Below are 13016 nucleotides of genomic sequence, written 5' to 3'. Positions count from 1 at the left end.
CAAAACTGAAAGCAAAGTGCAGAGACTCAGAGCATAGACACATGTGACACTTAAATTAGTTTAAATGTGGTTTCAAATCTCAAACCGATAGGCCTGCAAGTTTGTAAAACTAGTTCAAAGCCACCTGGAATAGTACAAATGTGTGGCTGGAAAATCAGGTACTCTTTTGAACCAGTTCATAAAACAGGAAGAGATCTTAGCCTACTGCTGTAGTCACAAGATCATTCTCCCAAGTCACTGTTAAGGTACGTTGGCAAGACACTGTGGGGAAGCTTTCACTATCAATGCCTGAACCACTCTCAATTTTACAATATAAACAATTAGAGGTGCACCGATACATCGGTCCAATATTGGATCGGTACTGACAGAGATGACCCAAGTGGGGTGCGGGGCCCGGGGCAAATCAGCCTATGCTGGGCCCTGCCCTGGACACGAGGAAGCCAGTGGTGGATGCAGCAGTGGAGGTGGGGGGCCAAGTGGCCAGACACACCAGAGTCACCACACTGCTCTGCCCAGCTCACCCCAATTCGCCTCCCCCAAGGACGGCCCTGGGTACCAATATAAAGAAAACTGACTGTATTGGAAATTGGTCTGATGTGACCGATAATCTGTCCAATAAATGCCTTGCATGTGTGCACCTGCAGCACAGTACTCAGGCAGCGAGGAGCAGAGCCCAGCAGCATGAAGAGCTACCTCCAGCTGGTAAATATGTTGTGGTGGAAGAGGAGGGGCATGGGGGGGGAACAACACGTCAACACCCCCCCACAAAGGAGGGGACAGGGGCAGGGTGCAGGATGGACCTGTGGCTTGTTGGAGAGGTGGGTCCCACTGCTCTTTGCACTCCAGGAGGGCACAGGAGGAGGGGGCATGTGCCCCCAGATCTGTGAGGGGCAGAGCAGGGCAGGGCAGGTGGGCTGCAGCTGTGGGCTGGAGCAGTACTGCACCAGACTTTTCTCGGCGGGGGCTGGGCTTGGGGCGGGGACTATAAAGGGGGCTGCAACCATCCCAAATTTCACCGTACCTCCCTCCCACCACCACAGCCTTGGCTCTTCCCAGCATGTGGGGCAAAGTGGAGGTTGAGCCAGGAAGAGTTAGGTTACGTAGCAACACCGGAAGGGAGCTACAGTGAAATGTGGGGTAGCTGCAGCTCCCTCTGTAGCCTGTCCTGAGCCCAGCCCCTGCTGAGAAGAGTCCGACACAGCCCCAGCTCCAGCCCGCAAGCTGCAGCCCACCTGCTCCACCCCTTGCAGATCTGGGGGCACATGCCCACTCAGGGTGCAAGCAGCAGCAGTGGGAGCTGCTCCCCCCGCACAAGCTGTGTGTCTGTCTGTGCCCGCCCTGCCCCGGCTGGGCAGCCCCAGCCCCAGCCCCCCTCCCTCACCCCAGGAAGGGTTGACTTGCCCCTCCCCTCCCCTCCCTCCCCACTCTCTTCCCACTGCAACCAACTTGCCAGCTGGAGGCAGCTCTCCACTTTGTATCGGAAATTGAATCAGTCTTGACCGATATGCCTCCTTAAAAATCAGATATCAGTATTCATCCCAAAAATCTCTATTGGTACACCCCATAAACAATAATTTTCCACAGACTTCTGCCTGGAATGTTAGCAATATTACTATAAACAAAATACGTTATTACCAGCAGGTTCAAATAGACTGCTTAATAAAATGTACATGCAACACTACAATCCTTGGGCTCAAATAGTTTTTTTTCTTCAAACAAAGCCAATTTTATTCCTAGAAAAAACAATTCATAGAATAAATCTCCCCTTTGTGGGAAAAAATTCAAGACAACTCCCCAGTACCTAGATTCTATACATGGAAAATTATAACAAAGTTATAATTATTGGTAGAGTTCTCAAATTTGAAGTCATCTTGAATTTGGGTAAATACAGTACCCACTTCATTATTTGTGCTGTAAAACATTGCAATTTTAATATAAAATAAAAAAAAAAAAAATCACAGTGGTTATCTTTTACAAATATGAAACGTGACCTGCTAAAAAACATGAAATTTTTTTTTCCTGAAAAAACAGACACTGGCTATTCTGAAAAACCTCCTTTTCTGTGTTACCCCCAAAAACAGGGCATCAAACATATGCATTTCACATACTCTTCAACATTTTGCATGTAGCAATCAGTTTTAATCCACAGATGATAAAAAAAAGTCTTAACTTTTAACTTTACTCAGGTTATAAAGAGGTCAGCTGAAGTCTGACTTTGCTTACAACATTGGATAACAATTTTGCTTACAAGGTTGGATATTTCAATCATTTTTTGTATACAATACCTCTGTCAACCAGGTCAAGAATTCAATAAACTGCATTTCAACTACAGTAGAGTAAAAGCATAAATAGTATGCATATTGAAGAAATTGATGAATAATTTTCATTCTTTGTGCCAGCTTATTTTTTATGGCAGGCCTAAACTTCTGACTCTTAAAATTCAATTTTGTAGAAACCTTAAATGACTAGGAAGAACCAAAAATCTCTTCCATTCAGAATGTTATAGACGCAGAACATCACCTCTATTATCTCTGGGGAATAGACCAATACAAAAATGAGAAGTGCAGAAAGACAGAAAATATCCCAATTTTTACAGGATGCCTGTGAAAGACAAATATTCTAGTAAAACTAAAACCAGACCAAGTGCAGGCTGTTCTTAGAACCATAAAAGCAAAAAGTTTATGTAATAAAGAATAAAACCTGGGATTTGAATTCATCTAAATATACAAAAAAACCAAAAACCCTCGGAGAAAGCACACAATTATTTCAACATGTCTTAATTGAGCAAAAGAGACTACATTTCCCCTTTTTTTCATATTGCAGGCTGTTTATCCAAAATAAACTTTATCACAGAACCCCCCATATGTACAACAAAAACTTATTCTTTGGGGATGAAATAAGCTGCAAAGTAGCATTTTAAAGATAATTACACTTCTAATGAGAGGCTTTTCTTCCTGAAAACAAAGATGCACTAGTGTACATTTTCCTTTATACCAAAGAATAAATTCCAGCACTTCCTATATTAAATTTCAAGCAAGGAATATATCTCTTCTTTTGAGAGATGCTGTCACTTACACCCAAAAAATTTCAAACAATGCTGCTATATACAATCCACATAGTGTGCTCATTACCAGCCTGGGAAAGGCTGCTTATATAATTGGGCTTGTCTGCTCACATTTTTGTCAACACGTAGAATATAACTCCATACTTAGCTAACCTCTCAAAGTAACCAGTTGGACTTCTGTTTCATAGTCTGATAATTTTTACTTCTGAAATGGATCAGAAATCCAGTGCAAACAACAAAATACTATGGCTTGAAAAGAAACCCTTTTCAAGCCATAGTATTAACGACAGGTTAATGACATGGTTGCAAGCGTACCAGTGAAACAATTCCCATAGTGATTAGTGCTGGAAGCATGCTGCCTGCTAACAGTTCAAAAGAATGTTCAGGTCTTTCGGGCATACTGGTAGGGCAGCAACTTTGCTGTCCATCTTTTAAACAACAGATAGCTAATGTATGTTGGCCCTCTCCTCCAAAATCACTACTCTTAGAAGTGACATGGTACTTCACAAGATCATATTCCTTGGCACAGGGAGAATGGAGAGGGGGGCAGGGCTGGTTCCTGAGAGAAAACAAAGAGGTAATATGAATGTCAACTGAGGCCTACTAGACCTTGTATACTAAAGTCTCAGAAAATTTAGAAAACTGATATTCAGGAAATTAATCAGAAATTGAGCAAAGGCAGATTTCAGAGGACATTAATAGGAAATAAGGAAAAAAAATTGTTTCTATGTCACCTGGAATGCAGTTTTGAACACAGGACTATTTCAAAAGACGGGTATTTAAAATCAGTTCAGCTCCTACATATTAGTCATTTTGAAGAGCCACCTACTACTGGGGAAGAGTATGACTTCGACATAGTAGGGCTGCTGTAACTGATACCCACCATTCTACAATGAATGTACTAAAAATGAAATAGTACTGTGACTTTGGGAAGAGTGAAATGTCTTATTTATCAGCTTGTACTTCTAATCATTTTACTTGATCAGTAAATCTTTCACCCATGGCTCAGCCATGTGTGTCTAACGCTGTTGCTGCAAGTAGAAACCAAAACTATTTTCTTATCTTGTAATAGATTTTTTTTCCTCCTTCTTTCTTTTTTGGTCCAGCAATTTTAGCCAAATAGGAAAAAAGCAAACCACTAGCTAGTGCAACTTAAGACAGAAATTCAGAAAGTATCACTATGTCAGTCATTGTTTGCTGAAATGACAATCCTCCTCTCTTTCAAAGTAATGCCTGGCACTGAAGATAATGTTCATTATACAGATTCATGCATCCTTCTATATTGCACATAGAAGTTATGGACATCTAAACAATACATGTTAAGAAGTTCAGAAGTCTGCTTTGTATGTACGTAGGTTACATTACTAGAAAGGCTGACAAATACAGGAACTCTGAACTCTGAAACCATTTCACTGCTCTTTTCTATTTCTAAAAAGATTTTAAAATTTCTTTCTGAAGACCCTTCCTATTTTTAAGGGTTTTACATTTTTTGTTAGTGTTTCATCTTTGTATTGTGACTGAATAATTCCTGTATTATTTTTGAGCACCTCCTCAAGTGCTTCGGCACTAAGAAGTGCAGCGCTTTACAATACTGTTTAGCATTTTTCATTATCTCATCAGTATAGGAATGAACAGGACACTCAGACTGTGCACCCCATGCTAGTTATCTATTTCAACATGCTTCAATATGACATTGTGGAACAATCTGCAAATTCTGCTTCAAAAGATCCATCAGTTGTTATCTCTATTATTCAGCAATAGCTTTGTTGGTTTACATTCAGGAACAAAGATAATGTACAATGTAAACAGTGAAGTCCATCAGCAAGGGTCAGAGAAGGAAAAAGACAGCAATGTTTTCACCATAACGCACTAAAGAGAAATATCAAAATATTCTAAGAGGGTGGGATTTGAGTTTTAAAATGTATCACTGCCAGCTGTTTGCAATATTATGTACTCTATTAATACAAGCAGTGCTGTGTTTAAAGCATTTATTCACTAAATGCCATAGAGATGAAGAAGGCTAATGCCAGTGAGAAAGAAAACTGGCTCAGCTGCTTCTATTTGAGAGTGATTGCATAAACAAGCAAAATTATCAAATACTTCTCACATTCCAACAAGCAGGAAAGCAGAAATAATTACAAGGAGCAGGACATGAACTTACCATGACTACAGGTCCAGTGCAGCTGAGAAGAATCTCTGTCTGACCACTTGGCAATTTCACCTGAAATCTGCAAAGCAGTCACAGAAGGTTTTTCATGGCAACTGTTACTAACAGAATCTCTCTATCTAAAGCTAATACAGGTGCTTTAAACACTACAGAATAACACTGCATGGTGCCGCACCTTATTGGCAACTCATATAAAACAACTATCCTTGAAAAATAATCACTCTAAGAAAATACAATATATCCAACTTTTAAAGGAATGATTAATGTTACTACCATACATGCCATCAGGTTCTTGGAACAAGATGACAATTCTGATGTAGCTGCCAGAACCAATGAAGATTAGAGTAATATTGAAAATGCATGTTAAATTCTGCCATATTTCAGTCAACCTGTCCTGATAAAATGTCACTAAGGGGGATTCGATCTTCATTGTACAAGAAACTGTTCCAAGCAGAAACTCAAGAGGTACTGACGTACTCCAGGCTCCAGTGGCCTTTGCCCTAACATGCCTTTGGATTTCCCAAGCAATTTTGTTTAAAAAACAAAGAGCCAGTGATAATTAAAAATTAAAGTGTCTTGATTTAAGAAGTCTCAGATGTATTATTTTTAATATTTGACGGTTATGGTAGAAAAATACCCTACTGCCAGCTTCATGACACGTTACTCCTGAGAATAAAGCCAAAAAACCCTCAAGCTGAACCAAGTGATTATTAGACGTCCTTTTAACACAGGAAATGTTAATAAAGAAAATGCAGCACCAGTTTAATAGTTAGGTTTTTACTGATCTAATGGGTATAAAGTATTTATTTTTCAATATTTAAGGCTGGTCCTACACTTGCATTTAATTTTTGTGCCATAAGTAACTTCACTGATTTCAGTGGACTCCAATCCATACAGTATAAATCTTTATAGATACATGGACTGAGTTTGGTTAACATACAACTCCCTTCCTTTTCAAAGGCTTGGTATTTATCGAGTTCCCCACATCTTCAGTATCACTTATCTCAGCTTCTGAAAACTAAGAACATTTCCGGTTTACACTACAGGAGCCCTTAAATAAACTCCCTTTCCATAGATCATACCAAGCATTGAGAAAGTCATGCTCACTAGCAATATACTTACAAACTTTGAAAAACAGACATAGGGTATATTGTGCAATCTGTCTTTAAGCAAAACTACCCATCCTAGAAAAAAAAAGAAGAGGCAGGGGAAGGGAACGAGTGAGGAGTTTGGCTTAAAAGACAGCACAATAATGCACAAATCTGACTTAGCTTTGCTTAGAAAACTGTACTAATACATTTTCATCCTATTTCCAAGTTTGTACTTCTTAACATCGTTGACTGGAAGACTTATTCTATGTAGCCTTTTAAATGCCATATAAATGTAAAAGCTCCTAAAGCAATGCTGATATATCCATCATAGAAGGCAGGGTAGACTGGCACCTTTATAGACTGACTAAATCAGAGATGTATAGCATAAGCTTTCATAAGCAGAGGGCTTACTTCATCAGCTGGTGTGAAAGGACTGCAGGAAGCTGAGCTGCTAAACAGAAGGCAGCAATTAGAATACAAAGGGTAGGGAAGGGGGGAGGAAAAAAGAGGGGGCACCGTTGAGAGAGGCAGGAGAGAAAAAACACAGCAGTTAACCCACTGAGGGACAAATGGTTTATCAAAACTAATCCAGGTAACAGGATGAGAATCCATAGTTTCAGTTTAGACTGGGGTGCTCAATCCCTGGTCTACAGAGTCATGTCATCTAGCCCACAAGGTTCCTCACGGGTCCAAAAAATCAGCAGGCAGTGAACAGTGGCTGCTCCCCTGCTGCCAAATTTCTGAACCACCCAGACACCAGGGTGCTAGATCATGCACGGCCCAGCAGAGGCACTATGCAGCTAACTCAGCCCAGGCAGAAGCAGTGTAAGGCTCAATCTGAGCATACAGAATCAAGGGGAGGTGGCACAGGACCTGATCTAGCCTGTGGCCACTTGTCTGGGCCACAGAGCTCAAAAGCTGAACACCAGTGATTTAGATCATACTTAACACATCATCTGCAGACTGGATTGTGTTGTTCTACAGTTTCATGTTCAAATTCAAGTATTCACTATAGTCCTATACAAGCGACACCTAGTGAGTTCTAAGGAGCTTTCACATGGGCACTACGGTAAGCTTGCACAACATTCATAGTGCAGCTGGGATCTAATACAAAAAGAAGAAAAACCAGCTAGCCTCAGGAGAAAACATCATAAGGTAAATAACGTAGTCATGAAGGGACACAATCAACTTACAAAGTTTGCCACCAAAAAGTAGATACTGGCTTGAGGTTTTGTACATGCCTTTAAAGACACCCGCCAAGTCCGTGGTTTAGCAATTACTCCCCCCACCCCTTCTGTTGGTATGTACACACATACACACCCCTAACTAGAGGAGAACAATGAAAATGACTATAGGTAAACTGCTGCCAAATGTGACTGTTGTCAAAATTTTTCCCTCTAATCTTTCATTTATACAAAAGCAGGGGAAAAGTTTCAAGCAAAAGAACATTTTTAAGTTAATGATGTTCTTTTAAAAGTTAGTGTTTGTTCATAAAATGTATTATTGGATAGAAAGAACTAATTTTCTACACTTTTATTTGTAAATTTTTAGATGTTTCAGGTTCTGCAAATGTTTTCCTGACAATACAACAGTCTTGCGCCCAGATTCCAAAAGATTGCTTGTAAATATATAAAACACTCAGTTCTCATTGTTTGGTTACAATTACAGTCCTCCATCCTGTGATGAACACTGCACAGGGCCCCCAGACACAGGTGTTCACGCCAGCAGAGCACATTTGAGGATGGAAGCCACATTCATTTAACTGATCAGCTTCTTATTTTACAGCATTTATGACCAGACACGGACAACATTACTAAACATTTTTTGTAGTGACCCCCTTCTCCCTTCTCTGAAGGTCTAAAATAATTCAGTCGTATATAATTTTAAACCCCAATATGGTGAGGTTTAATTTTGAAACGTAGTTGCTACAATTCCCACAACAATGCACCTTTATTAGTAAAGGCACAGGTTCTTAAATGCATTGCTGATTTGCTGCCTATGAAACAAGACATTTTAAGCGCTGTCAGCAGCCAGTGTTCTGATCACTGACATTCTTTTTATCCCTTTACTTAACTGCATTATGAAAGCATCAGCGAAACACATCTATCTTCCTGAAATCTTCACTGCATGCACCACTATATTTCAGCTCTTACATTAGACAGACAAGTCTTTATGGCTTTATAATTTAACCTTGAAGCATGCTCTTAAATATGACAAATGACAAAAGCTATAAAACAAAGGCAAAAAATTATTATTCAGGATGTCCACCTAGTTCTTTCTAAAACATGTACAGGTATAAAGTGTTTTGACTACATACCTTTTTGTACTTAAATGATTAAAAATGTATATTTAATGTGGATGGCTTCTATTAACATTTAAATTGAAATCAATTAAATATCCCCACCCCTAAAAAATCACTGCAAATGGTTAAAATAACCCCTGACAAAATTAATTGAAGATGTTAAAGTTTTAAATTATATGAATCAAATAAAAGCTAAGTATTTTTATAATACTTAATCTAAAAGATGAATTAACATATACAACTAGAGACCAAACTGTGCAATCTTAAAATTAAATTAACGGCGATAAAAACAATCTTACTTATGCCCAAAATCTACATACTACAGGCTTTGGTCATGACATTACAAAGGGATCCTCCCACATATGAACTCTCATCACTATGCTAGACTTGTACTAGTATAGCATTGTGAGTGTGTCATGGATCCCTTTACAGGAATGAGGCTATTGCCAAACTGCTTTACTAGATTTCACATGGAGGGTGGTTTTATTAGGGTGCAGTGCTTTCCCCAAAAGCCAGTCTGTGATATCAGCAAATCAACTGAGTCTATTCAAAGTACTCAAAAGAAGGGAACTGGCTCTAGTGACTCAGAGATGGTTATCTACCTTTGGGAAAACCCATTTTTAATACATTCTACCAAAAGCCAATAGTTTTATAGTAGGTAGGGTTGGAAGGGACCTGAGCAGATCATCAAGTCCAACCCCCTGCCATGGGCAGGAAAGAATGCTGGGGGTCAAACGACCCCGGCTAGGTGATTATCTAGCCTGCTTTTGAAGACCCCCAGGGTAGGAGCCAGCACCACTTTTTGGAAGTTGGTTCCAGATCCTAGCCACCCTGACTGTGAAGTAGTGCCTCCTGATATCTAGCCTGAATCTACTCTTGGTCAACTTATGGCCGTTATTCCTCATTACTCCCGGTAGTGCTCAGGGGAACAGGGACTCTCCCATAGTCTGCTGGTCACCCTTGGCCAGTTTGTAGATGGCCGCCAGATCCCCTCTCAGCCTGGAGGCTGAACAGGTTCAGGTCCCGTAGCCTCTGCCCATACAGCCTGCCCTGCTGCCCCCAGCCATATGTGTGGCCCTCCTCTGGACCCTCTCAATGCTGTCCACATGCCTCCTGAACTACGGCGCCCAGAACTGGACACAGTATTCCAACTGCGGCCTGACCAGTGCCGTATAGAGGGGGAGGATCACCTCCTTGGACCTCCTCATGATGCATCCGTGGATGCATGACAAGGTGCAGTTATAGCCTTTCTGACCGCGTTCCCACACTAGTGGCCCATGTTCATCTTGGAATCAATAGTGACTCCAGGATCCTTTTCTGCCCCTGTCCTGACAAGAAGGGAGTTCCCCAGCCTGTAGGTATGCTGCTGGTCCTTCCTCCCCACGTACAGTACCTTGCACTTGTCAGTATTGAATCCCATCCTGTTCTCATCCACCCACCCCTGTAACCTGTCTAGATCTAGGTGCAGCCTGTCCATCTCCTCCAGCGTGCCCACTTCTCCCCACATTTTAGTGTCATCTGCAAATATATTCTGTTCTGGGTTTTTTTGGCAAATACAGAAGTGGCAAGGCTTATAACATGAAACTTTAAGTACACAACTAAAAAACTGAACTAGACAGAACAGATGAAGATACCCATTACCAATACATTCTTTACCTGAATTATCAATACTTCTGAGACATTAAAGGAAAAACACTGGAGGTCTAATATTCTTTGCACCACTTATTCTGTTTAGTCGTTACATTGCACTCAATTTTGGCAATGGAACTAATAGTTTAATGCATGTGAAGCAGCCTACCAACTGGAAATAAAGCAATGCTGTAGAGTTTGAGTACATTAATGAAAACTCACTGTAATGTAATGTTCATTAAAAATTTAAGGGGGTGCAGAAAATTCTGAAAATATTTGTTTACACTATGCAAAATTCATAGTGGCGGGGGAGGGGGAGGGGAGGAAAGAAAGGGACTGGCTATATCACTAAGTACATTTTAAGACCCCATATAGGCCAGCACTAAAAATGGGATCAGGAGGCGGCATGCTGGGATGTGGTTCCAGCAACAACCAGATGGCCTGGATAGGCTACAGCCTGTATTTTAGTCTTGGCCTTGGGTAGGATGTATCCTCTCCTCCCAACCTTTCGCATTACCTCTACTATGTAGCTGAAGTGAAATTTAGCCTCTGAGGACTCTGATTCACTTCACTTTTTCTGCCTACTAAATGCTACATTCGGAGCTAAAATGACTTGATATTATCCCATTAAACTTGTTCCAATTAAAAGACAAGCCAAAACATTAAGCTGTGTATAATACTATGTTTTGGGTGTTAGAGAAAGTGAGAAGGAGATTTTGACGTTATTAAATACCAGTAATGCAACAGAGAAGAATTATAAGATCCAGCTCACAGGTCAGATATTTTAATTCTCATTTTCTATCTTTAATGTCTCTTTTTGTGACAGATACTCTTACAACATTCACTTCTGCAACACATCCTCATGAGACAAATTCTCCCTCACTTACAGCTGAGGCACTGTATTTTGATATCCCACTAATACAGGAACATGAACTGTGACACACTGATTGTATATGACGAAGTGGCTCAGCAGGATTCCATCATGAACAGCAACTCAGGAAGTGGAAATAAGTGTGGAAAGTGGCAGTACATATGGAATATCTACTGTATGATCAAATCTTTTTGAAATTCTGGCTCCATTCATAAAGAGCTCAAGAGAAAATGGACCCAGCAGCCAGAGACGCAAGGCAAAATATTTTAAAGCAATGGCAGCAGTAGAAGAGAAAACCTTGTCAAAAAGTGACTAGTCTGAAGAGAAGTAAAGAAAAACAATAGTCAAGCCCATCAGATAACAGAGGGGATATAAAAGGCTACAAAATGAAGGAGGAAAAAACAAAGATACAGAAGCATAAATATAACAACAAAAGAGAAAATGGTCTAATTTCACCTTACTTTTGGGAATGTAGTTTTCATGTACCTCTCAGGATGACAGAAACATAATAGCTATTGCTAACATTTCTGATCCCAAACAATAACTTGTGGTCACACTGCAGTTCATAATAAAACATTTAATTTTCCCCATTGTATCAGAGACCATTAAAGATCTGTTTTGTCCAAATTCTTCTTCCTGTAATGGCGCTCAGCATGAATTTATTGCAATTAATTCAGCTATTCTGCAAGCATATGCACAGCTATGCACTTAACTAAAACTCTAGAATGGGAATATATGGAGTTACATAAAAAGAAATCATTTATGTCACCAAGGGGCTGGAACAATCCTTTGCACAAGTGCATATTCTGTGTTTATTTTTCATGTTAAAAACATAATCATTACATCTATTGATTTAGGAGAGACTCCTTGTATGCGAGTACTGTGACTTCTCAAAATCATGTCATGCTGTGAAAAGACCAATGTATAAGAAATTCAATGGCCTGCATCCCTGTAGGAAACTATCCACAACTTTAACAGCTTGCATATGTGAAATTGTAAATATTAAAAAGAAAAGCTTACTGTGGTCACTAAACTCATTCCCTTTGGTTAAAGTTGTGTTTGTTAAGTATCGGAAGGAAATACATGATGCCTGCCATTGCATTTCATGTATGAGTGAGTCAGAGTGATAAGTCACATAAAAAAATGGAATCTGGAAATACACTGAATGGAGCCATCTCCACAGATGCTCTGACAATAAGGCAAACCCATCACAGAATGAGTATGTAGGATTACTCATGGAAAGTTACTCATGGAAAATGGATAACTCGCTACTTACATACTTCCACACTGCAGAAAGCAACATGAGGTTTTCCTGAAACACACACTACAGCATTAAGTTTGCCAAGAAGATGCTTCATCTGGACAAATCATCAGTTACTACTTTGGCAAACAAAAAATTTTTCAGGTAATAAAAACTAAGGTGAAACCAGGGGAAGCCTAGACAAATGACCAAGGAAAATGTTCTTTGTATTCCACCTTGCTACTTGGGATCGAACTGCAGAACTGACTGACAACCCCTCTCCTTCACCAAAGACAATGACACAAAATTAAATGGACCCAAGTCAGAATACGTATGACCATCAAGTTTGTAACCTTCTGCACTGTGAAGCCAAAGGAGTTTAAATGGCTTGTGGCAAAACCCATTGTTTAATTTCTAAAATTCCATCTACTGAATTTAAGGAGAAGGTCTCAAAGCCTCCACCTCAGATTTTAAAACAACTCTCCAGCATTGTTTTAGGTGATTCTTCCTGTCAGGTGCCCCCTGACAAGGAGATCCTGCCTAGGTTCACAGGCTCAACCCCCCCTCCAAAAAAAAAAAAAAAAATCCCCTCAAGAGTTAAGTACTTCAGCAGACATGAATCAACCTTTAAAACAGCCAGGGGAAGGGGGGA

At 40.1% G+C, this 13016-nt stretch overlaps 1 protein-coding gene across 4 annotated transcripts in view; it reads right to left on the bottom strand.

Annotated features, from left to right (window-relative positions):
- PEAK1 (pseudopodium enriched atypical kinase 1) overlaps nt 1-13016 on the bottom strand; it is a 214737-nt gene that overhangs the window by 200773 nt on the left and 948 nt on the right. Inside the window, exon 2 of one of the 4 annotated variants that reach the window (XM_090028736.1) lies at nt 5226-5292. The exons of the other annotated variants lie outside the window; for them this stretch is intronic. The gene's annotated coding sequence lies outside the window, so the exon portion shown is untranslated. The remainder of the gene's footprint in view (nt 1-5225; nt 5293-13016) is intronic. 4 annotated transcript variants of the gene reach the window in all.

Source organism: Crocodylus siamensis, chromosome 15, assembly GCF_052110815.1.
Source record: "Crocodylus siamensis isolate JL-2025a chromosome 15, ASM5211081v1, whole genome shotgun sequence".
Classification (NCBI taxonomy): domain Eukaryota; kingdom Metazoa; phylum Chordata; order Crocodylia; family Crocodylidae; genus Crocodylus; species Crocodylus siamensis.
The sequence above is the reverse complement of the archived record's forward strand: the minus strand, read 5'-3'. Positions and strand labels throughout refer to the sequence as shown.